Source organism: Protopterus annectens, chromosome 4.part0, assembly GCF_019279795.1.
Source record: "Protopterus annectens isolate FY-2018-M chromosome 4.part0, PAN1.0, whole genome shotgun sequence".
Lineage (NCBI taxonomy): Eukaryota > Metazoa > Chordata > Ceratodontiformes > Protopteridae > Protopterus > Protopterus annectens.
Window position 1 is genome coordinate 880,586,443 of NC_056733.1, and position 24,115 is coordinate 880,610,557.

The 24,115-nt window shown below is 43.7% G+C and overlaps 1 protein-coding gene across 1 annotated transcript in view; it reads left to right on the forward strand.

The window, feature by feature from the left end:
• Positions 1–24,115, forward strand: part of SMPD4 (sphingomyelin phosphodiesterase 4) — a 1,415,848-nt gene that overhangs the window by 1,341,177 nt on the left and 50,556 nt on the right. The gene's annotated exons all lie outside the window — the stretch shown is intronic.

Genomic DNA, 24,115 nt, shown 5'->3' on the forward strand with positions numbered 1-24,115 from the left:
GTATCAGGAATCCTTGGAATTAAGTTCAAAAACTCTGAGAAATAATCCCAAACATACAAAAATGTGCACAAACATATACAAACTTCTACAAACACGGAAGAACTTTGCAAAACTTAGAAAAATTTTGGCAAAATCAGGAGAACTTTGGCAAACTGAGAACAGTGTTTGCAGTATCAGAGGAGGTTCGGAAATATCAGAATACTGGTAGAATGAAAAAAAAGCAGCACAGTAGCAAACATATGGCATTTTGTTAATAACTGCAGGCTGAAAATCAGTGATAAATTCAAACAAATCAATAAATGCAGCATAGAGCTGTTAAATAGCACTGAGACAGTTACAGCAAGTGCAAAAAAAAAATATATATATATATATATATATATATCACCTTTATAGGTTTAGATGCAATCCATGGTCTGCTGGTCACAGATGCCCAAGCCAAGCACAGGGAAGTTCTGAATAAATAAGCTCATTAAGAAACTTTACTCTGATTCCTTCTGTCTGCTTGAGGTTTTGAGCATGCAATTTTTAGGGTCTGCTATGGTTAATCACATGCAGTTTACACAAAATCCGATCAGTTGCAGCTAAAACATATAGCCCTACAAAACATTGCACAGTTAAAACAGCAACACTTCAAATGTTGGACAACACTTTTAAAATATCCTTTTCTGCAGGGGAGTATGCTGTCTTGCACTCCTAATGTGGAAACAAACCCTACACTCTGTATCTGTCTTTGTCTGTGCCACCTCACTAGGTTACACAAACTGAGGAAAGGGAGCATACCTTCTTCCTCTCCTCAGAGTTCAGCAAACCAAAGCTAAACTATGCAATTTGTGACACAGTTCTAATGAAATGTTGGACTGATAATTGGATGGCACAGTGGTGGAGTGTGGTAGCATTGTTGTCTCACAGCAAGAGGTTCTCTGGTTCGATTCTCAGATGGGGTTCCTTATGTGTGGAGTCTGTATATCCTCCCTGCATTCATGTGGGTTTCTTCGGGTGCTCCAGTTTCTTCCCACGTTACAAAGGCATGCATCTGGAGCGTTTCTCCCTGAACTCCACTGAAAATTGGCTTTGTTCCAAGTCGGACTTTTGCGGTTAACAAATGTTAAATAAATAAATAACTGTTGACCATCGAAACCCGTAACCAGAGAAACCTCATGATCTTTCTGCACTGTTTTGAAATTTGTTGTACTGTTGTTTGACAAGCTGTAGATTTTCCTAACTTTAACCATACCTTGTAATTCTGGCACTACAATATCCTCGCAACGTGCTTCTTTCATTACATAGTAGGATTCTTGATAAAGAATGGATCTACCTGCCCAAGTGAGCATCTGTGTTTGCCAGGTTATCTTTGGGAGTAGCTATGGGAATGTCAGGATACCCCACCATTTTAAAGAAGTGACTTTTATTCAGAAGCGCAGAGCAGTTCAAAAGAAATTTGTGAATTGTTCAGCATCTTGCACCCAACAGACTGCAGTTCAGAAATACAGTGCATTGTGGGATATGCATTGTCTTAATGGCCAACTTTGCATATTATTCTCAAAGTGGTAGTGGCTATATATACATGTTGTGTAATATATACAAACTCAGCAGTTTTACTGCACTTATCACAGGACCTCTTTTTACTTAAATTTTCCTGTAATGTAGGAGGAGTACCATAACTGATGTGATGTGAGGACAGACTGTTACAGACTGCCTGTTGAGAGTGAAACTTGAGAAAGCCAACAGATGAAGACCTTTTAAGTTAAGGTACTGTAAATTCACTGCGTTTCTAAAACTCCTGAATTGATTCACCTTTGAGCTGCCAGATCTGCAAGCCATACTTTTTGCAGATGACCCAGATGTCCTTCAAGAATGCAACTGCAGTCATAACATATGGGTTGTCCTGCCTCAGGCAGACCTCGGTCGGCCGGATTCCAAAGTCTGGGTCCGACGTCGGCTGATGTTGCATTTCTCTCCGAGTCAGAGCGGCTGGAATACATAAGCATCAGCCGACGCCATTTTCTTCAGTCTTTCTTGCCGCGCGGTGCCCGAAGCAGAAACAGTTCGCAAGTACCGGTCAGTCAGCTCCTGTATTCTTCGAATCCGAAGTCATCAAAAAAGCTAAGTACCCCGTTGGGGACCTTTCTTGCCTCAGCCGATGTCAGAAATTACTGAAAAAGTTAACAATTGTCTGTCTTGTGGTAAACAAATACCTCATAAGGATTTCCACTCTTACTGTCTTCCTTGCTTTGGCCCAGACCACGACGTCTCGGCCTGTGTCGCCTGTGCTCGCTTCAATAAGCGCACTCTTAGGCGCCGGGCGGAGTTCGCTGAAGACTTTTTCGGCGATAAATTTGCTTATACAATGCCGTCGGAACTTCCGACATCGCAGACTCCTAAGAAACGAAAAGACCGGGACCGACATCCTCGGCCCGCGTCTTCCACCGACTCCACGCCAAAACCTACCGCGAGTGCTCCGGTTCCCCCTGAGTCTGTTATTTCACCGCTCCGAACCGAAGACACCGCTTTACCGACACCTCCGATACCGGAGGACACACCGACGCCAGTTATAGATTTTCCTCCGGATACTGAAACCGAGGAAATACCCGAGACCATTGCTGTAGATAAGGTCACTCCTGCACGTAGAGCTGCTAGGCCTCCTATGGCCATGTCTATTAAGGCCTACACACGTGCTAAGGCAGCCAGCAAGACCACGCACCTTAAGGCCTTACCTCAGCCTACTCCTGAAACACAAATCATGACTATGGCCGCAGACTTAATTTCCATGATTAGAGGTTCACAGGCCCATCCTGAGAGAGGATCCCAGCCTCCTCCTGATAAGAGGCCCCGGGTTGAACCCTCTGACCCTATCCCTTCAGATGAAGATTCTGAGGACTCTGTTCACTCCAATGGCCAGGAAGAACCCTTCAGACCTATGAGGACTCGGATGCAGAGGATTCCATCCCCTCGGCCTCCCCTCCTGAGGATATTTCCTTTGGGGAAGTTCTGCATACCATGAGGAAACATTTTAAGTGGCAAGGCCAGGAATATTCTGATTCCAGAAAGCGCCTTCGAACCTTCCTTAAAAAGCCCCAACACAGGCCCCTGGCTATACCTCCTGTGCTTGATGTTTTGGATGACCTATACTCTGACTCCAGTGTTACCCCGGATACTCTTCCTCCTGCCCCAGCCAAGCCAGACAGATATTATAGGGTCCCAGAAACACATTCTCATTTCTTTAGGGCCCATGCTGTTGATTTAGGAACTATTTCTCAGGGACCTAAAGGGGTTTCAGCATCCACCTCCAAAAATCCCTTGCCTTCCAACAGGGAAGCTAGGTCATTAGAGATGGGAAAAAGGTCTACACCTCCACTACTTTATCTATGAGAGCTCTGAATTGCCTCTTTCATATGTTTCAATATCAGGATTATCTGTTAGATGTTTTACAGAAAACATTGGCCTCTCCTGAACCTTTAGACAGGAAGTCTTTGCAGGAAGCTGTACATAATTCTCAGCAAGTCAGCAATCACTTTCTGCAGTGTGGATATGATGCATTGGAAGCTTCATGTAGGGCAGCTATGACAGGGGTGGTCATTCGTAGACATGCATGGTTAAAAGAACAACCTCTACCAGATCATGTTAAGGCAAAACTTCTTGATGCACCTTTGGAAAAGAACAAGCTTTTGGTACTAATGCTAAAGATGTGTTAAAGTCCATCGAGGAAAAAGCAAAATCAGTTCAGACGGTCAAAGATTTCCTCCAGGTTCAGCCACCCAGATTCAGCAGGAATTGGCCTTCTAAAACTGGTCCTTTCCTAATCCTGAAAGATTTCAAAGGGGTAAAACAGTGGCCGAGGAAGAGGACAATACAGAGGTTCTTACAGGGGATGACAATGGCAACCAGCAAACCAAAGAAGCGACACAGGGGTCTCCCCTGCCCCACAGGGACAATCTCAATGACTTTCCTCTACTTCCATGACCAAGGAACAAATAGAAGCTCCTTGGGCGGAAAATTATCTCTGTTTTCAGACAATTGGCACAGATTGACAAAGGACAAATGGATTTTGGACATTATAGACCAAGGTTACAGGTTCCACTTTCATACCTTACCAAGAAAACAAGGCATGCCAAACCTACCACAAAATCAGAGGGCAGAGGCTATCAAGCAAATTTCTCTGCTTGCTCAGATCAAAGCAATAGAAAGAGTTCCACAACAAGAACAAGGCCAGGGTTTTACTCAAGACTGTTCCTTGTTCCAAGAAAAGAAACTCAATGGAGACCAATACTGGATTTGTCCGCATTAAACACTTTTCTCATAGTACCAAAGTTCAAAATGCTGACTCTACAGCAACTCCTTCCCATGCTGGGCAAGGGGTCTTGGCTGATTACTCTGGACCTCAAGGAGGCATACCTGCATGTCCCTATCAGACACAGCTGCAGAAGATACCTCAGATTTCTTGCAGGGCCAGAGCATTATCAATTCTCAGCATTGCCATTTGGCTTATCTACTGCCCAGAGTATTTACAAAATGCCTGGCTTCAGTAATTGCTCATTGCAGGCTCCAGGGGATCCAAATTTACCCATACCTGGACGACTGCCTCATACAAGCGGAAGACAAATTGATTTTGACAAAAAACTTGAACTATGTCATACAATTGCTACAGGCTCTGGGATACACAGTCAACTTCCAAAAGTCAAGACTTCAGCCATCCCAGCAAATAACCTTCTTAGGAGCCAATCTAGACACAGCCTCTCAAATGGCTTACCTGACAGAAGACAAGCAAGAGAAGTTAACTCATTATTTCAAAGGTCTCACCCAGATGACTGCAAGGGGATTCCTACAGGCCCTGGGTTACATGGCATCCTGCATTCTCCTGGTTCCATTAGCAAGACTACACATGAGAAAGCTTAAATGGTACCTAAAAAGCCTATGGTCTCAGCACAGCAACAACCTAGAGACAACCATACCGCTCATTCCATGCCTACAAAAGGAATTCTTATGGTGGGCCTCGGTAAGCCAGGCAAACACAGGTATGTCATTCAAAAAACCTCAGATAACACAGACCATGACCACAGACTCCTCAGACCTTGGATGGGGGGCGCACATGGAGGGCAGATGTGTACAAGGACAATGGTCTCCAAAGGAAACGCATCTGCATATAAACCAAAAGGAAATGCTGGCAGTAATGCATGCCATCGAGGCCTTTCGACAACTTCAGCAAGGCCATCTACTGATACGGACAGACAACACCACTGTGATGTGGTACATAAACAAGCAAGGGGGCACCCATTCCTACCCCCTTTGCAGACTGACCATGAATCTTTGGGAAAAATCACTGAGCCTAAACATACAGTTGCAATCCCAGTTTGTTCCAGGCAAAGACAATGTGCTGGCGGACAGCCTAAGCAGGAATTTCATAGATCCACACGAGTGGAGGTTACATCCAAAATCTTCACACAACTCACCTCGACATGGGGCAGGCCAGAAGTAGACCTATTTGCCTCCCACCTCAACCATCATCTACAAAATTCTGTTCAAGGACATACCATCCACAAGCTTGGAAAATAGATGCTCTTTCATTCAACTGGAACTTTCTAAAAATCTATGCATTCCCACCTCTGCCACTGATGACCACAGTATTACTAAAGATCAAAGCAGAGGCCCAAGGGGATCCTAATAGCTCCAGACTGGCCAAGACAACACTGGTACCCACTACTACGGAGCATATGTCACAACAAAAAGTGGGCCCTTCCCCAATGGCCCCTACTTTTGACTCAACACAACTTCAAAACAGTGCATCCAAACCTTCAGACACTGCAGCTAACAGCCTGGGAGATCCCATGAATAACCTCAATCTATCTCTCTCCAAGGAAGTTCAGCGGGTATCAACAGAAGCTCGAAGACCATCCACCAGAAAGGTTTACTTAGCAAAATGTAAGAGTTTCAGCATTTGGAATACCAGCAAGGGACATGATGCATCATTATTGAATATCCCACTCATCCTGGAATATTTGGCAGATATGCTACAGAATGGACTCTCATATTCTTCCATAAAGATACATGCTTCAGCTATCTCAGCTAGATATAACACTGATCCGCCTGTGTTTTCACATCCTTTAAGGCAATTCCTCAGGGGAATCAAGAACATTAAGCCACCAAGAAAGGCTCCAGTGCCAGCTTGGGACCTCAACTTTGTCCTAGAAAAACTGACTGTACCTCCCTTTGAGCCAGCAGCTTCAGTGGACTTACAATTTTATCATGGAAGACAGCTTTCCTGTTGGCAATTACCTCAGCAAGAAGGGTTTCTGAACTACAGGCCCTAATGGCAACACCACCGTTCATAATCTTTCACAGAGACAGGGTCTCCTTAAGAACCAACCCTACTTTTATGCCAAAGGTGGTATCTAGGGTTTCTTTAAATCAAGCTATTCACCTGCCTACTTTCTTCCCCAATCCTGAGAGCAAAGGGGAAAGACTGTTGCATACCTTGGACATTCACAGACAACTTCGCTACTACCTGGACAGAACCAAGACCAGTAGGAAGTCTGATCAGCTTTTTGTAGCTTACGCCCCTGGAGTACAAGGAAAAGCAATTTCCAAACAGACTATTTCAAAATGGATTGGACATTGCATCAGGTTCTGTTATTCCTTTCATGGAAAGACTGTTCCAGCCAATGTCAGACCACATTCCACCAGAGCTACAGCCACCTCTACAGCATTCTTAAGAGGGGTGCCTACTAAGGACATTCTTGAAGCTGCTACATGGAGCTCCGTGCATACATTCTCCAAACACTACAATCTCCCTTTATACTCCAGATCCAGAGCAGGCTTTGCTTCGGCAGTCCTGCAGGGTTTGATTGCCACTCCATCTTTTTCCTAGAGCATTCCTCCTCCCCCAGCTAAGCTATGGTATTCAACCCATATGTTATGACTGCAGTTGCATTCTTGAAGGACATAGTACAGTTTTGTACCTACCATAAATGTAGATGTCCGATAGATATGCAACTGCAGTTGGATTTCCCTCCCTCCATACCCCTCTATGCCTTGGGTCCACTCCTATCCCTGTTTCTCTTAGCTGGGGATATCTGTTATGGTGTATCTGTTTATTGCTTACTTATTTGTCTGGAATCCTGTTTTTGTCTTCCAATTTGATTACAGCCTTCCTTGGAGGGCACCTGGCATCTGGGGCAAGAAACACTGAAGAAAATGGGGTCGGCTGATGCTTATGTACTCCAGCCGCTCTGACGTCGGAGAGAAATGCGACATCAGCCGACGTCAGACCCAGACTTTGGAATCCGGCCGACCGAGGGCTGCCTGAGGCAGGACAACCCATATGTTATGACTGCAGTTGCATATCTATCGGACATCTACATTTATGGTAGGTACAAAACTGTACTTTCTTCATGCAACAGGTCTCCAAATAACCTGGGTAATGTAGAACAAAGGTGGTGCTAGCACAAAGCACCAGATATCAGCTTCACAGGAAACAAATGTGTTCATTAGATCACTGTTGCAGTAGCCTTAGCTATATAGGATGTATCCTAGCAAGGATCGGATGAGCAGCCATCTTCCAAAGCTTTTAGTATGCCTTCCACACACGCTAGCTGTTGAAGAGCTCGAGAAGAGTAAAGTCGGTGATGAAGGCACCAAAATTGCAGAACTTTTTTAGCTGCTTTATTATCAGCAAATCTTGCTTTCTTCTGTGACTTCAAGAGTTTCCACAGTTGGCTAACAGTTCTCAAAGTTGGGCAGATAAGTACCCTATTGAGTGCTGCCTTCCATTTGTAGTGTCTTTTGTGAGAAAAAGTTGCACTTTTCTATCAAAATTTGTTAGGGTTAGATTGTCAATAAGCATTTTACCTCAGGGCATGCCATTTTAGTCAGGCGGTAAGAGCACAGTGCTAATGTTCTACTATCCACGTGTCAGTCACTTTTGGTAAAGAGATCGACCTGGGTCCAGGCTCCTTGGATGTTCCCTCCCTGATATAGAAGCAGAGAAAAGTTGTACGAGAGGGGGAAACTTTAGTCTTGACTTCAACTTCCTCTTTACCTTGGCCGTTGGTGAGTGACTCCACTGTGGCCATATCAGATTAGTCAGACCACTCAGTTTCTCCCAGTCTCTCTGGTGATGCACCCTGGGAAGCTGCTAAGGGCCAAGAGGCAGGAATGTCCTCTGTAGCTGTTCATCTGCCCTCTTCAAGCAAGGGAGATCCACTGTTGTCAACTGTCAGCATTAAAGGGAGCAGACGTTCCTTTACAGAGCCTCTCTGAGGAGCTTAATTCCCTGAGAAAGGACCATTCATCAGTGCACTGTGTTTCTGGACACTCTCCCAGAAGAAAACATAAATTTTAGACAATGATGTCCTTCCATATCACTGTTGTAGTAGTCTTAACATATGGGATCTCCTGCCAAAGATACCCCAACTTTCAGCCAGTATGTCAAAGCCTTTAGAATTTATAGACCTACGTCACACTTATACTGTCCATGCAAGGCATAGGGCATAAAGGTGAAGTACATACCTCAGAACTTCTTTGCCACCAGTCTGAATGCCATCGTTGATTGTTGAATGAATGCTCCATCTGTGCTGGTTACCAATTTAAGTTAACTGCCCCGTTAGGGGTTCTTCTTATCTATTTCTATTTTTATTTTTGTGTATTTACATGTCATCCAGAAAGGGAAAATATCAGTGTGGGAGGCAGATTCCCCATAAAGATTGTCACGAGCAGTGTGTCTTCTGTTTGGGTGCTTATCATAACCAATTGCAGTGTTCTGTCTGCCAAGCATATGTCCATAAGCCCCTTCATAGTCAGTTCTCCTCCTCCTTGATTTGCCTGGAGAACCAGTGTCTTAAATTGTTGGTACAAGGTGTTATTGGCAGAGTCTTCCTGTCCCAAATGTCAGCCACCTGCCAAGAAAAAGGCCAAAAAACTCTGCTTTGATTTTTGTCCCACCACCCACGGATGTCTCTCTCAAGGCTAGTAAAAGCCCAGAGGATCATTCAGTTTTTCTTGGATTCCTCGTTCCTGACCCGGTTAGGAGACTGGCATGGATCCAACTTCTTGCACATCCTTGGAGGCTTTGCAGATGTCCACTCTGGATGTTGAGGGGGAAATCAGCTGATTATATTTGAGGGACTGAGGGAGGGATACTGCAAATTCTAGTTCAGGAAGAGATTCCTAGTACGTTAGAGTGTCAGCAAGGGTATGAACCTCCTAGGGTTTTTGGGTAGATGTTTCTTAGAATAAAAAAGTGAAAAAAACAAGCATATTTCTCCTGCTGTTAAAGATTCCTAACATGAATGAGAGGATTTTACCCAAGGGTTGTTAAATGCTTTAATGGCCTCAAAAGTCTCTTCAATGAGTTTATGTACCTGCTCTTCCTTGTTCCTCTACTCCTGTGAAAAGATCCAGAGAGCAGGAGTCCTCTAAAGAGGATTTGGATTCTGAGGAAAAGTCCCTGGCATACTCTTCACAAGTTCCTTCTCCCTTGGATTATGGGTCTGAGGAGAAAGATGGTCAGTCCAGACTCCCTCTTAGAGGAACTCTCCTTTGGGGATACTGTTTTTTGTACGATGTAATATTTCAAATGGGACTGTTCTCAGGTTTCTGATATTCAAAACAGTTATATCCAGATGGAGTCTCCCATGCCAAGTGCTTTGCCTCCAGTCTTGAATGACCTCTTAGATACCTTTTCAGCGGCATCTCTTGCCCCTGATTCCTAACGTCCAGCCCCTAAGAAACCTGACAGATTTTGCAGAGTGCTTGATTGTAAGTTTTTGTACAGATATCCTTCTGCTAATCCCTTTGTAGTGCCTATCTGTTCTGACAGACGTTCTGAACTTCTGCCATCCACTAAACTACTACCTTTTGATAAGTATAGTAGAGCCATAGAACATCTAGGCAAAAAGGTATATACTGCTACCATCCTGGGTTTTAGGGTTATTAATTACCAGATTCATATGACCAGGTATGTTCTTTCTCAAGATTCTTGGGTAATGTCTGACTTACCTGATTCTGAAGGGAAGGTCTTTGCCCTTTCTTTACTGGGTTAAACCTATCAAGTGGCTTGCCACCCTATTAAATGTAGATGTTCTTCATCTCACATTGCTGCAGTCCTAACACTTGGGTAGTCCGCTGTCCAGTCGGCCCGAATACCAAAGTATAAGGCTGACGTCGGTCAAGGCGCATTTGTCTGACATCAGGACGTCAGGGTACAAATGCGCATGACCGACGTCATATCCTCAGTCTTTTTTGCCGCATGGTCCGATGCAGAAGCAGTATTGCGAGTGCAGGTTGGCATTCTGAAATTTTCTGAAGTCGGAGTTTCAGACCGAATCAAAGTTGGCTAAGTAGTACCCGTTAGAATATTTTTTTTTCTTGCCTCAGTATTTAACCGGATGTCAGAAAAAGTGAATAACTGTATTTCTTGTGGGAAGCAGATACCTCATAGAGATTACCATACATTGTGTATACCTTGCTTAGGGCCTGAGCACGACGTTGTTGGCTGTCGCTCTTGTGCTAGATTTAACAAACGCACTATTAAGAGAAGATTAGATTGTGCCAGGTTAGTCTTTGGGAAGCGTTGTAATTACAACATGCCGTCGGATGCTCCGACGCCCGCTTCGTCTAAAAAGCGCAAGGACAAAGCAGCGAAGCCTAGGGTGGAAGAACCGTCTGTCCCGGACGTCGGTTCTTTAGAGGGCTCGGTGGAGCCGGTGGTTCTACCAGACGTTCCTTTGGATTCCCAGGGGGAGACTTTACTGTTACAAGATGTATCCTCTCAGGAGGTAGGCCAGGCTGAAGGGGCTTCTCAGGTAGCTGTTCTCCCCTCCCTTTCTAAGGTGGTTAGGCCCTCCCCTTCTGTTTCCAAGGCTTCTTCTAGAGGCAGGCCAGGGTTAACTTCTGTGGGGGTCTCCCCTAGTTCTTCAGGGTCTCTGCCTAAGAAACATATGCTTAGATTTGATTACTATGATTAGAGGTTCTATGCCCCCCCCTGATAAGAGGCCTAGGGTGGAACCTGAGCTTGAGAGTTTTGAGCAGTGTTCGGAGGCTTCTGAGTCTTCGGCTGAAGACTTGCAGGAGTATCCTCCTTATTCTGATTCTGATATAGATGACTCTACACCTTCGGCTTCTCCTCCTGAGGATTTTTCTTTTTCAGAGACTCTTCATTCCATGAGGGAGCATTTTAAATGGGAAGGTCAAGATTTCTCTGATTCCAGGAAAAGGCTGAGGGAATTTTTGTTTCTACCCCAGCATAGGCCTTTAGCTATACCTCCTGTTCTGGATGTGGTAGAGGATGTTTTTGCAGAGGCTTCCCTGAACCCTGATTCTTTGCCTCCTGCCCCTGTTAAGCCGGATAGGTATTATAGGGTGCCTGAGGCTCATAAGTATCTTTTTAAGAGTCCTAGGGCAGATCCAGAAACTGTTTCTCAGGGCCCTAAAGGTGTTAAGGCTTCTGTTGTTAAAAATCCTGTTCCTTCTGATAAAGAGGCAAGGGCTTTGGATAGATGGGGAAAGAAGGTGTATACTTCCTCCACTTTAGCCATGAGGGCTTTGAATTGCCAGTTTCACATGTTGAAATACCAAAATTATCTCCTTTCTCAATTGAAGTCTAAGGTAGATGCTCTGGCGGAAGGTATCGAGTGTAAAGAGTTGCAGGATTTAGTTCATGTTTCTGAACAGGTGGGTAAGCATTCCTTGCAATGTGGTTTTGATGCTGTGCAGGCCTCTTCGAGGGTGGCAGCCACTGGTTCTGTTCTTCGCAGGCACGCCTGGCTGAAGGATCAGAATTTAGCTGAACATGTAAAGACAAGGATTTTAGATGCTCCTTTACAGTCTGATGTGTTATTTGGTGTGCCTGTGGAAGCAGTGTTAAAGAAAATGGAGGACAAGGCTAAGTCTATGCAGACTGTTAAAGATTTTTTGCAGGTTCAGCCTCCAAAGTTTAGTAGAAATTGGCCTACTAAGGGGTGGACCTATCCTTCTTATGATTCTCAGTCTAGGGGTAGATCTAGACGTGGTAGGGGCAGAGCTCAGGGTTCTTTTAGGCCTAGAACAGGCAGTTTGCCTGCCCAGTCTTCTGGTGAGGGCAGGGGTCAGTCCTTTCGTAAGCAGACCCAATGACTTGCCTTTTCGGCTGCCAGAGCCTTCTCGTCTGGCAGCACCTTTGGGAGGAAGACTGGCACTTTTCAAAGAAAATTGGAGTGTTATTACCCAAGACAAATGGGTATTGGATATCGTTCACCACGGTTACAGGTTTTATTTCCATACCTTGCCTCCTTTCAAAGGCATGCCAGACATTCCTCCTATACAAAGAAAAGAGGCTCACAAGCAAATTTCTCTGTTGCTCCAGATAGGGGCCATTCAGCCGGTCCCTGTGCCAGAAAGGGGCCTAGTATTTTATTCTCGCCTGTTCCTAGTACCAAAAAAGGGGAACACGTGGAGGCCAATTTTGGATTTGTCTATCCTCAACACTTATTTGGACATTCCCAAGTTCAAAATGTTGACGTTACAACAGCTTTTACCTCTGCTGGGCAAAGATCACTGGATGGTAACTTTAGATCTCAAGGAGGCTTATCTTCATGTGCCTATCAGACTCAGTTGCAGAAAGTATCTGCGTTTTCGAGCTGGAAATTCACATTATCAGTTCTCTGCATTGCCCTTTGGCTTATCTACTGCGCCCAGAGTATTCACAAAAGTTCTGGCTCCAGTTGTAGCTTTTTTCAGGCTAAAAGGAATACAAATCTATCCTTACTTGGACTACTGTCTGATTCTGGCTCAAGAAAAGGACGAGCTTCTTCAGCATCTGGAATATGTGATAGCAGTGCTAACATGCCTGGGGTATTCTGTGAACGAAATAAAGTCCAGTCTAGTACCCTCTCAAGACATGTGCTTTCTGGGTGTGAGACTGAATACAGCAGCCCAGATGGCCTTTTTAACCCCGGACAAACAAAAGAGTCTATCCCTTTACTTCCATCACCTATCTCATCAGTCCGTGCTGACTGCAAGGACAGTCCTTCAAGCATTAGGGTTCATGGCATCTTGTATTCTGGTGCTTCCCAATGCCAAACTGCATATGAGGAAGCTACAATGGTATCTCAAAAATGTATGGACACAGCACTGCCAGGATCTGGACACTGTCATTCAAATAATACCTTGCATTCAAAAGGAATTTTTGTGGTGGGCTCAGGAATGTCACCTAAACAAGGGACTCTCTGTGACCCGGCCAGAGGCGAGTCAAATTCTAACGACAGATGCCTCAGACATAGCTTGGGGAGCTCATCTGAATGGAAAGTGGATACAAGACAAGTGGCCTGCCAGACTACAGCATCTACATATCAACATGAAGGAGATGTTAGCAGTCCAGTTTGCATTAATAGCTTTCAAGGAGTTACTTCTTCCAGGGCAGGTGTTGATTCTAACAGACAACACAACTGTCATGTGGTACATCAACAAGCAAGGGGGAACACATTCTTATCCTCTATGCAGGCAAGCAATGATTTTGTGGGAGACTGCTCAGCTTGCAGCTAACTCTTCAGGCAAGGTTTCTGCCAGGAGCACAGAACTCCTTAGCAGATGTGTTAAGCAGGCAAATCATGGATCCCCACGAGTGGAAACTGGATCTTCATGTATTTCAAAAATTGACAGTGTCATGGGGAACTCCAGACATAGATCTGTTCGCTTCTCCACTAAACCACCAGCTGCCAAAGTTTTGCACGAAAAGGTTTCATCACACAGCTTGGAAAGTGGATGCTCTTTCGTTCAGTTGGGAAAATCTTCATGTGTATGCCTTTCCACCTCTGCCTCTCCTCCCAAAGGTACTCCTAAAGGTCAGACAAGACAAGCCAAGGATGATTTTGATAGCTCCAGATTGGCCTCGGCAACATTGGTACCCATTACTGAGGACTCTGGTAAAGAAGCCTCCATGGCCTTTACCTTTAATTCCACACCTTTTGTCTCAGAGGGATGGTCATCTACTCAATGTCAAGCTAAACTCTCTTCATCTAACAGCCTGGCATATTCTGTTTTGAACCACAGCAGGTCTCAACTTCCTCAACAAGTTTTGAATGTGATTATGGAAGCCAGAAGACCTAGTACACGTAAAGTGTATGCAGAAAAATGGAAGAGATTTTTATTTTGGACTGCGGCAAAGGATTTAGATGTTTCTGAGCCTAATTTGAGTGTGGCTCTTCAATATCTTACTGAATTATTGGACAAAGGTTTGTCTTTCTCTTCCATTAAGATTCATGCTGCAGCAATCTCAGCTCACTATGATTGTGACCCACCATTGTTTTCTCATCCTTTGTTCAAGCAATTTCTTAGAGGGGCAAAGAATATAAGACCCCCACGTAGAGCTCCTACTCCTGCTTGGGACCTCAATTTTGTGTTGGAGAAACTTACTCTACAACCTTTTGAGCCTGCGGCTACTGCTGAATTAAAATACTTGTCATGGAAGACTGCTTTTTTGTTGGCCATTACTTCTGCAAGAAGGGTTTCTGAATTACAGGCCCTTATGGCAGTTGAGCCTTTTTTGATTTTTCATAAGGATAGGGTATCATTACGTACTAATCCTTCATTTATGCCTAAGGTGGTTTCTAGTGTGGCTTTAAACCAAACTATTCATTTGCCCACTTTTTATGCAGATCCCCAAAATAGGGGAAAAGATTTTGCACACTTTAGATGTACACAGGCAGTTCGTTATTATTTAAGCAGGACTAGGGATTTTAGGCAGTCTCAGCAGTTGTTTGTTTCTTTTGCTTTGAGTTCTCAGGGCAAGCCTGTGTCAAAACAAACCATTTCCAAGTGGATTGGGTTTTGCATTGCATTCTGTTACTCCCATCATGGCAAGGAGATTCCAGCTGGGATTAGGCCTCATTCCACTAGTGCTACTGCCACTTCAACAGCTTTTCTAAGGGGGGTGGCAACTAAGGATATTTTGGAGGCAGCTACTTGGAGTTCAGTGCATACTTTCTCCAAGCATTACCACCTTCCTCTCTATTCTAAATCCAGGGCTGGTTTTGCCACTGCTGTGCTGCAGGGCATTTTGGCAGCTCCTGCTTCATTATAGTTTAGCCATTCTCCCTTACCTCTGCTTTGGGATTCTACCCAAGTGTTAGGACTGCAGCAATGTGAGATGAAGAACATAGTACAGTTTTGTACCTACCATAAATGTAGATGTTCGAAGATCCACATTGCTGCAGTCCAATTTACCCTCCCTCCTTCCCCTCTGTGTTTAGGGGTGGTTGTGTGGGTGGGGTTCTATTTTTGTAAATTTGTATATATTGTACATATATTAGGTTTTGGAGTGTTTGGTGTTTTTTGGTTTTGGCCTTATCTTTTAGGGTCTTCTGACATCTGGGGCAAGAAAAGACTGAGGATATGACGTCGGTCATGCGCATTTGTACCCTGACGTCCTGATGTCAGACAAATGCGCCTTGACCGACGTCAGCCTTATACTTTGGTATTCGGGCCGACTGGACAGCGGACTACCCAAGTGTTAGGACTGCAGCAATGTGGATCTTCGAACATCTACATTTATGGTAGGTACAAAACTGTACTTTATGATCTAGCTGATGCTTCCTCTAGGGCTGCTGCATTTGGTTCTGTTTTGAGACATTACTCTTGTCTTCGTCTCCAGCCCATACCTGATGATGTTAGGGTTAAATTTTTGGATGATCTAGTTAATAAGATCCTTTTTGGTTGTGCTGCTGCTGAGCTTTTTAAGTCCTACCAGGGCAAAGGCAAAGCCTTACAGGAATTGAAACATTTTGTGTCTCCTATCCCTACATTCCAGAGGAATTATCCATCCAAATCTGCTTTTGCTCACAGACAGCTTCACCCTCCCCCTAAAGGTAAAAAGGGCTCTAGACATGTACCCCATGCTAAGTATACTCAGACTCCTACTTCTTAGAAGCATCTTTTTCAAGACAAGCCAGGTTCTGTCTGACAGTTTGCTTCCCCTTTCCATAGGCCAGGTTCCCCGTATCCCTATGTCTTCCCCTGTCCCTCCCCAATTGGTTGTGTCATTTAAAATTCCTGAGTTTTATCCATCATCCATCAAGGACATTTTATTGTATGGAAATCCCTTCCTCCTTTTCTGGGCATCCCTCAGCCTCGTCAGAAATAGCTTCCTTTCTTTCCAGAACTGCTTCAGGGCCTTTTTGCTTTAGGGCACCTGCACCATTCAAGTTGGCCAGGAAAGGGTTTTATTCCAGAATGTTTCTGGTTCCTCAGAAGAAAGGCACTTGGAGACCCATTCCGGGCCTTTCTCAGCTCAACACCTTTCTAAAGGTGCCTTCCTTTCAAATGTTATCCGTTCAAATCCTGTTCCCTTTTCTTCTTCCTCAGGCCTTCTTGTTATCTTTGGACCGCAATGATGTCTATCTTCACATCCCTATTGATCCTTTTTTCAGGAAGTGTTTGTCTCGTCTTTACATTTTTGCTTCTCTGCTTTGCCCCTTGGCCTCTCTACTAGTCCAGAGGTGTTCACCAAATACCTTGCTCCCGTCATTGCCTTTTGCAGAATGCGAGGGGTTCAGATCTTTCCTTATAGGTTCATAGGTTCATAGTTTAGTACTAAGCTAACTGCCCTTGCGAGCCATTTTAAGCCTAGCCAATTATCCCTTGTGAGACTCAAACCCTGCACCTTGTGTTTGTAAGGCAGACACCTTAACCATTAGGCCACCCTCCCAACCCTGTTATTAAGACAACCTACTCATTCAGGCTTCGTCCTCTAAGATCCTGCTTCAGCACCTCTGATTTACAGTTTGTAACAAAGCCCTAGGGTTCATCATAAACTTTCAGAAATTGTACTTCTCAAGATCATATTTTTCTCAGTTGCAGAATCCAAACCATTCCCATGCTGGCATCCCTGCCTCCACCCAAGGCATTTTCTCTTATCACTTTTTTCATTCACTTTTTTCATTCTCTTCTCTTCTCTCTGGCTTCAGTCACAGCCAGGATGTTTCTCAGGGTGCTAGTATTCATGGCCTCCACCATTCTTATACTACCTCTAGCCAGACTCCATATGAATAAACTAAAGTGGTTCCTCAAGTCAGTGTGGCTTCAAGATTATCTTCCACTGGATTTCCTAGTTCCTTTCTTTCCATGTCTCAAATTCAAACGTCAGTGGTGGATTCATCAGCTTTCTCTCAACCCAGGGCTTCCCTTAAAAACCTCCAGTCCCATCTCAGGAACTTTTTCCCGATGTCTCAAACGGGGTGGGTAGCCCCCTTCGGATGCTTCAAGGTCCAGGGTCTCTGGCCTCATCAGAGGTCAGAACACATTAACATAAAGGAGATGAGAGCCCTTCTTTCAGGCTTTTCATTCCCTTTGTCTTCCAGGATTGCTCAGTCTTCACAGACAAAACCACAGTGATGTGGTATATCAACAAGCAAAGGGGGACACGGTCCTACCTTCTTTGCAGACTTGCTCTTCAGGTCTGGGATCTGGCTGTCCCATACCAAATGACTCCTGAGCAGAATATTTTGGCAAACGCCTTGAGCAGGTCCAGTACACAGGCTCACGAATGGATGTTTCACAGACCTGTGTTTCTAGATATTGTTTATCTGTGAGGTACTCCATGGGTAGATATTTTTGCCTCCCCTCTGAACAAACAACTTCGTCTTTTTTGTGCCAGAGTCCCAAGCCTCCTGGCCTGGAAGGTAGACACTGTATTTTCCTTGGAAGGGGATTTCTCTACACCTTCCCTCCCCTTCCTCTGATTCTGAGGGTCTTGCTCAAAATTAAGCAAGATTCCCTCAAAACCTTCCTGATGATTCCCTTTTGGCCCAGGCAGCATTGGTTCCCCCTTCTTTACTTAGACAGGGGCAATCACCCCAAGTTGTCTCACAAGGTAGACCTTCTCATACAAGACAAGGGGTCTCTGATGCATACTCATTTGTTCACTTTTCGGCTGACACTGTGGATGATAGGATTTTGATCCCTTTTAGGTACCTGTTTTCTGAAGACCTGCCTAGGATTCTGAAGGCGGCCAGGAAACCACTACCAGGCAATCATATTTGTCCAGATGGAAGAGATTTTCTGTATGGTGTCATTCTCGTAACCAGGATCCCTTTTCAGTGGGGATCCCTTTGGTTCTGTTTTATTTGTGTCAGTTGCTTTATGCTGGGTTGACACATTCTCAGTTAAAGCTCACCTTTCAGCTGTTTCTGGTTGTCTGCCCTTAACGACGACTCTTGTGTCTAGGTTTGAGGTCATACCATTTCTTAAAAGCATCCTTCATAATAGGCCTCCCAGGAAGCCTGTTCCACCTTCCTGGGACCTCAATTTTATGCTTGAAAATTGACCCTGGCTCCTTTCAAGCTTGTAACATTAGCTGCCTTGCAACATTGTACTTGGAAGACTGTTTTTCTTTTGGCCCTTACTCCCAACTAAGAGTCTCTGAACTCCAGGCTGTTATGGCTGTGCCTCCTTTCTTGGTTTTTCATAGGGATAGGGTGTCTCTCTGTACTAATCCTTCTTTTATGCCCAAGGTGGTTATTGGGTTGTCTCTTAATCAGTCTAATAATTTGCTGTCCTTTTTTCCTTCTCTGCACTCTGCTAGTGAGAAGGTTCTTCACACCTTGGATTTGCATAGACAGCACAGATATTATTTGGATAAGACTAAGGCCATTCGCAAATGTGATCAACTTTTTGTTGCCTTTCATCCCAGATCTATGGGTTTGGCTGTTTCTACACATACCATATCATCCTGGATCTCTAAGGCCATTTCTTTTTATTATTCCTTTCATGGTAAATGTCTTTCTGCCTCATTCTTCTTGAGCTGTTGCCTCCTCTGGTGCCTTTTTCAAAGGATTGGATACCAGTTCCATCCCTAAGGCTGCTAATTGGACTTCTCTCCATACCTTCACCAAGTGTTACATGCTGAATGTTGTTTCCAGGGCAAGAGCTTTCTTTACCAGAGCTTTCCTGCATGGGTTTTTAGAAAGCTCTTCTGTGCTTTCCTTTTCCCAAGTTTCTTATTGAGCTTTTGTACTCTCCCTTATGTTAAGAATACTGCAACTCTAACACAGAAAAACATAGTACAGATGTGTAAAATCTTACCATAACAATAGATGTCCTTCTCTTCACTGTTGAAGTATTCACTCCCTCCGTCCTCCCCCTTCTGCTCTGCCTGGATGTATTCTTCTTGCTTTCCTTGCCAATGATTCTTTTATTTTTCTTCTTCTATATGCACATGTTCCTTCTGGTCCCTTGGGATATTCTGTTCCTCCTGTGGCTTTTCAGTTCTGAGGTATGCCTCATGCATTGCTTTTATGCCATATGCATTGCGCAGGGAGCATAAGTGTGACATACAATGTCTATAAATTCCAAAGGCTTTGGTATACTGGCTGGACATTGGGCTATCTTTGGCAGGAGATCCCTTATGTTAAGAATATTGCAGTAGTGAGGAGAAGGACATCTACTGTTATGGTATGATAACTGTACTTTCTGCTCGACTGATCAAGCAAGTGTGGAGTGCAAGCATAAAGATTGCCAAAGTCAGGGTTGTGGACTTGCTGATGTAGTTCTTTTTTGTGGGATGAAAATAACTGTTACTCTAAGTTTCATACCTTCAGTGCAAACTGCCATTTGTCACCAATATAGGTATTACTAGGAATGTGTAGGGTTTTGGGTATGAAGGACTGACAAATGGAACACTGCCTATGGTCAGTGTATTCATGTCAGTGGAACATTGCCTGTGGTCACTGGATTCATGTCTTGCAGATTTGCATGAATAGCTGTAGTAGCTGTCTTTGGTGTATTGCATTTCAGCCAATTGCAGATCATGCAGTCATGATTGTATGGTAAATGCACTTATAACCTTATTACGCAAACATAGACTACTAAGGGAAGGGGTGGTACAGTTGCTTATTCTGATAATCCCCCAACTCACAATTGCCAACAAGATATTTTACCAACCCAATAACACCCCTATACTCTCAAAGCTCTTAATCCCATATAATAATCTGAACTCCCTACGTTCTTCTAGCAAACTCCTTGCTAGCATAACAAAGTCTAATAATACGGCTGGTGACTCTCTGTTTACCAACACAGCAGGAAAAAACTGGAACCTGTTACCCAATGAACTAACTCTAATTACATCCTTGCCACTCTTTAAACAAAAACTTAAAAAACACCTCCAAATGCATTGGTTATGCCCTTGTAGTAACCCTGACTAACCACCCTCTTCACCTCTGTTTCTTCCTCTTGTAACCAAACTTCCAAACATTTAAATGCTTAGTCTTGTAAGTAAGACTGACAGTATTTAAACTCTAATCAACTTATTGTTTAAATCCTTCTACCTGATGTGAACAATTGTATATAATTCTTACTGTATTACATTATTTAGCTTTCTTAAGTGATATTATGTTTTCATCAAGTGTTTTTATCTCTAGAATGTAACAATTACCTGTTTTATTTTGTTTATTAATCCTTTATTTACCATGTAACAATATTTCTATTTGTATATCTGTGTGGAGCTTTTCTCCCCGGGCCTCTACTGAAAATGGAAATATTTCCAGCTAGACTAGCCCGGTCAACAAATGTAAAATAAATAAATAAATAAATTGTCAGCACAGCAATGGTATTTCAAGCTCTCCCTAGAATTGTGTCTCCTATAGTAAGCTTATATATCATAACCACTAATGGACCCAAGTGGAGTACTGCCAGCACCGCAAGAAGGTGAGTCGAGAGAGGAAGATTAACTCTATGAAATTGCGAGGCAAACAAACCATCTGCAGCTGTTGGAGGCAAGCAAACCACCTACAGCTGCCGGAGGCAAACCAATGCAAGACTGCACTGTTAATGCCACAAAAAAATATAAATGGTCCCAATGATGGAATAAATGCCCCAGTAGGATCCCATGATTATCCATGTCAAATGCAGGAAAGAGGTCTAACAGAACAAAAGCCAAATGTAAGCGTCGATATCTCATCAACATAAGATCTTTACAGAGCCTTGTAAGGCTGTCTCAGTTTAATGCCTAAAGTGAACCCAGGTTTATGTTTACCATCTTAAAAACATTGCTAGCAAATTCAAGTTTTGAGATAGGTCTGTAGTTACCTGGATCATTAGGGTGACAACCAGCCTTCATTTGGTAAGCTGGCAAAGAAATGGACCCAATACCTCTACACATGATTTCACTAGGCTGGTGGGCCAGTAATCTAGTCAACCGGTAGATGCACATGTACTGAAAACTAGAATAACAAAGTAATTGGGCCCAAGCATAATAAACTTGTATTACATTCTGTATTACACCCAGGATCGTGTACATTCCTCAGGACTGCAAACAGACCCTGCACGCTCCAGAATATATCTAATGAAGGCAGGCTGCAAAGCTAAGTGCTGAGCAGCCAGTTCCAAATGTTGGCACAGAAGACCTTTTGGGTATTTTGGCATGTTGGGCAGCACAGCCTACTAACACCCTGAATCAGTCTGTTTTCCATCAAAAGAGAGCTCATGGGGCAAATAGAAGGAATTCTTCAGCAAGATCTTTGCTTTGTCTGTTTAAAATTGGTTGTCCAGCAGAGGTTTGTTTTGGAAGAGACTGATTCTATGGCACTTGATCTGCATTCTGTGACCAGACCTCCTAAGTGAGGGAGTTCAGAATTGTACCAAATGTCATGTAGTACATAGTGGTCAGGCCCTAAATGCTTTTGCCAAAAGAATCCGGGCATTCATCAAAACCTTGTTATAGATCACAGCAAGTTCATCTGGATGACAAATTGTGCTCCTTTACCACTTGATGCAAAAGAGGCAATAAACTGTCAAGGGTGATAAGACTAAGATAAGACTAAAACTTCTGCAGTGTTTTCTGGCTAGTGTGTCCCATTTAAGGTTAGTTAATCATGAAATGAATCTGCTAGTGAGCCATCTTGGAAGCTTGTTCCACCTCCCCCCATTGGTTACGATACCAGAGTAGATTCAAGTGAGTGAGTAGCTTACTTAAGCAAACCAAAATCCCTTTATAGTGCACATGAATTTTTTTAACTACGTTAACAGATTCCTTATTAAATCCTGCTGTTAAAATCACCCAATGTGAGCCACTTGAGCAATGTCAGCACCAAGGAAATGGCATCCACAGTCTCCTGGAGTCTCCTTATATCCTGTATTGGATGGTAGACTAGGACATACAGTTTACTTCTGCACCCATGCCATACTCCAAAGATTTGGTATTCTATGTTTGGCCTTCATTTCATTTGTTGAATGGTGGAAAATAGCAGCCCCACCCCCCAGCCTGAAGTGGTTGAGTTTGTTGTACAACTAAGAGCTCTGGTGGCACTGTTGCCAGTAGAGGTGTAGCAGAGGTTTTCCAAGCCAGATGTGCTTTTTTGGAAAGGGTGACATGCACAGAGGTAGTTCCATAGTATCATCCATCCTTCAGTTTTGTTGCTTCCAGGTGTGATGGCTGCCACAAACTTCATAATGCCTTCCTCATTCTTAAGAATGAGGATGTTGCAGTGGACTATTAGTGATCGAAAAGCCACCAGGCTGTTCCTTTGTCTGCTGGCTTTGGAGAAGTAGACAAATTCCATGCCAATCTAATCTGTGGTCTCCTTTTTATGCAGCTGAATCCATCACAGGTCCTGACAATAACCTTTTGGAATGGAAAGTCCATCTGCACTCCTTCATTGTTCAAGCGAAGTGGGGGCCCTTGGACAAGAGTGCTGCACACCGGTATCCCCTGGGAATACAAGGAGGGGGAGTATTCCACATCAGCCGTTTGGAGCTGTATGGAGTTCTCCTGAATGTTTGAAGTCTCTGTGGAGAAGGTTGCTTCGAGGCATCTGTCTCCTGATCTAGTCCGATGAGAATTCCTTCATTCAGTATCTTACAAAGCAAGAAGATATGGTATTAGCAGTGGACCAAAGACAGGGAACCCCTCTTAGGGATTCACAGCCTCAGTGAAGTAAACATGCTGCTACTGAACATTTCTGAAGTCCTTTCCTAGGATTCTGGAGCATCACTACTTTTTTAAACTGGTGGTAAAACAACATGTATCAGCCTCTTTTTCACTAGGGGAAACTGGAGTTCTTGACAGAGCCTGTTTGATTTAACAAGGGTAAGTACTGCTAAATGAGTTGTCCCCTGATGCCACACCTGTTGAGTAGTGGTAGCAAGAGGGATGCCCAGGGGAGGTTTATAATGCTGACGTTGGGAATGTTACTTTGTTTTATAACGGTACCAGATAATAACACACTGTTTATTAATGGCATCAGCAGCTTATTTTTACAAACACAGTTGCATATAGCTTTGTAAAACCTTCTGACTTTCTCTTTTCAGAATGGATGTCCTTTTGTTGGCCCTGGTCATGAGTGACTTGTGTGTGCATTATACAGTTTATCTGAGGATGATCTCAGGATAGAATATTAAAACACAGTGAGAAAAACTGGCAGACCAGGATTGAACCTTATGGGATCCATTGTGTTATGCTCCTAGTCTGAGTGGAGTTAGAAGATCCAGTCACTCTGGAGATTCTGTTTTCAAGATAGTTCTGAAACCATTATACCACCTCACAGGGTCATCATAGGAGTTACAAAGGAACTGAGCCATGAGGCCATTTCTGTCTTCTCTATAGGATCATAGGCGTTAAAAGGCAGCAAAGCCATGAGCCCATTCCTATTCTTCCAAAAGGATCATAGCAGTTGCAAGGCAACTGAGCCATGAGGCCATTTCCATCTTCCTAGTGCCTAACCTTAGGTATATCAAGGGTGAGTTTATGAATACCCATCCAGTTGTCCAGCTCCTTTTTATATGCAGATATTGTGTGTTTCACTGATTAACTTGGAGAGGAATGGAACAAACTTCCTGGAGAAACATATGGCTGGCAGTTTATAGGGCAACATAAAATGATCATCAGTTTCAGAATCCCTGTTAAGATCTAGAAAGATGGCTCCCACAACTTTACTTTGCTAAGTGTTTGTAAATGTGGTAAATCGGCAAATAAGTAGCTGTTAGGCAACATGATTTCAGTCCTACTTTTAACATGCTGTCTCTGAGGGTGCTGTATTTCAGTAAGTACCCATTAACTGAATCTTGTACTATTTTTCTCCCAAGTATTTTAGCTGTCCGACAACAGTTGGCAATAGAATAAAAATTATTTGCAGTGAAAGAGGGAAGGATGTGTAGC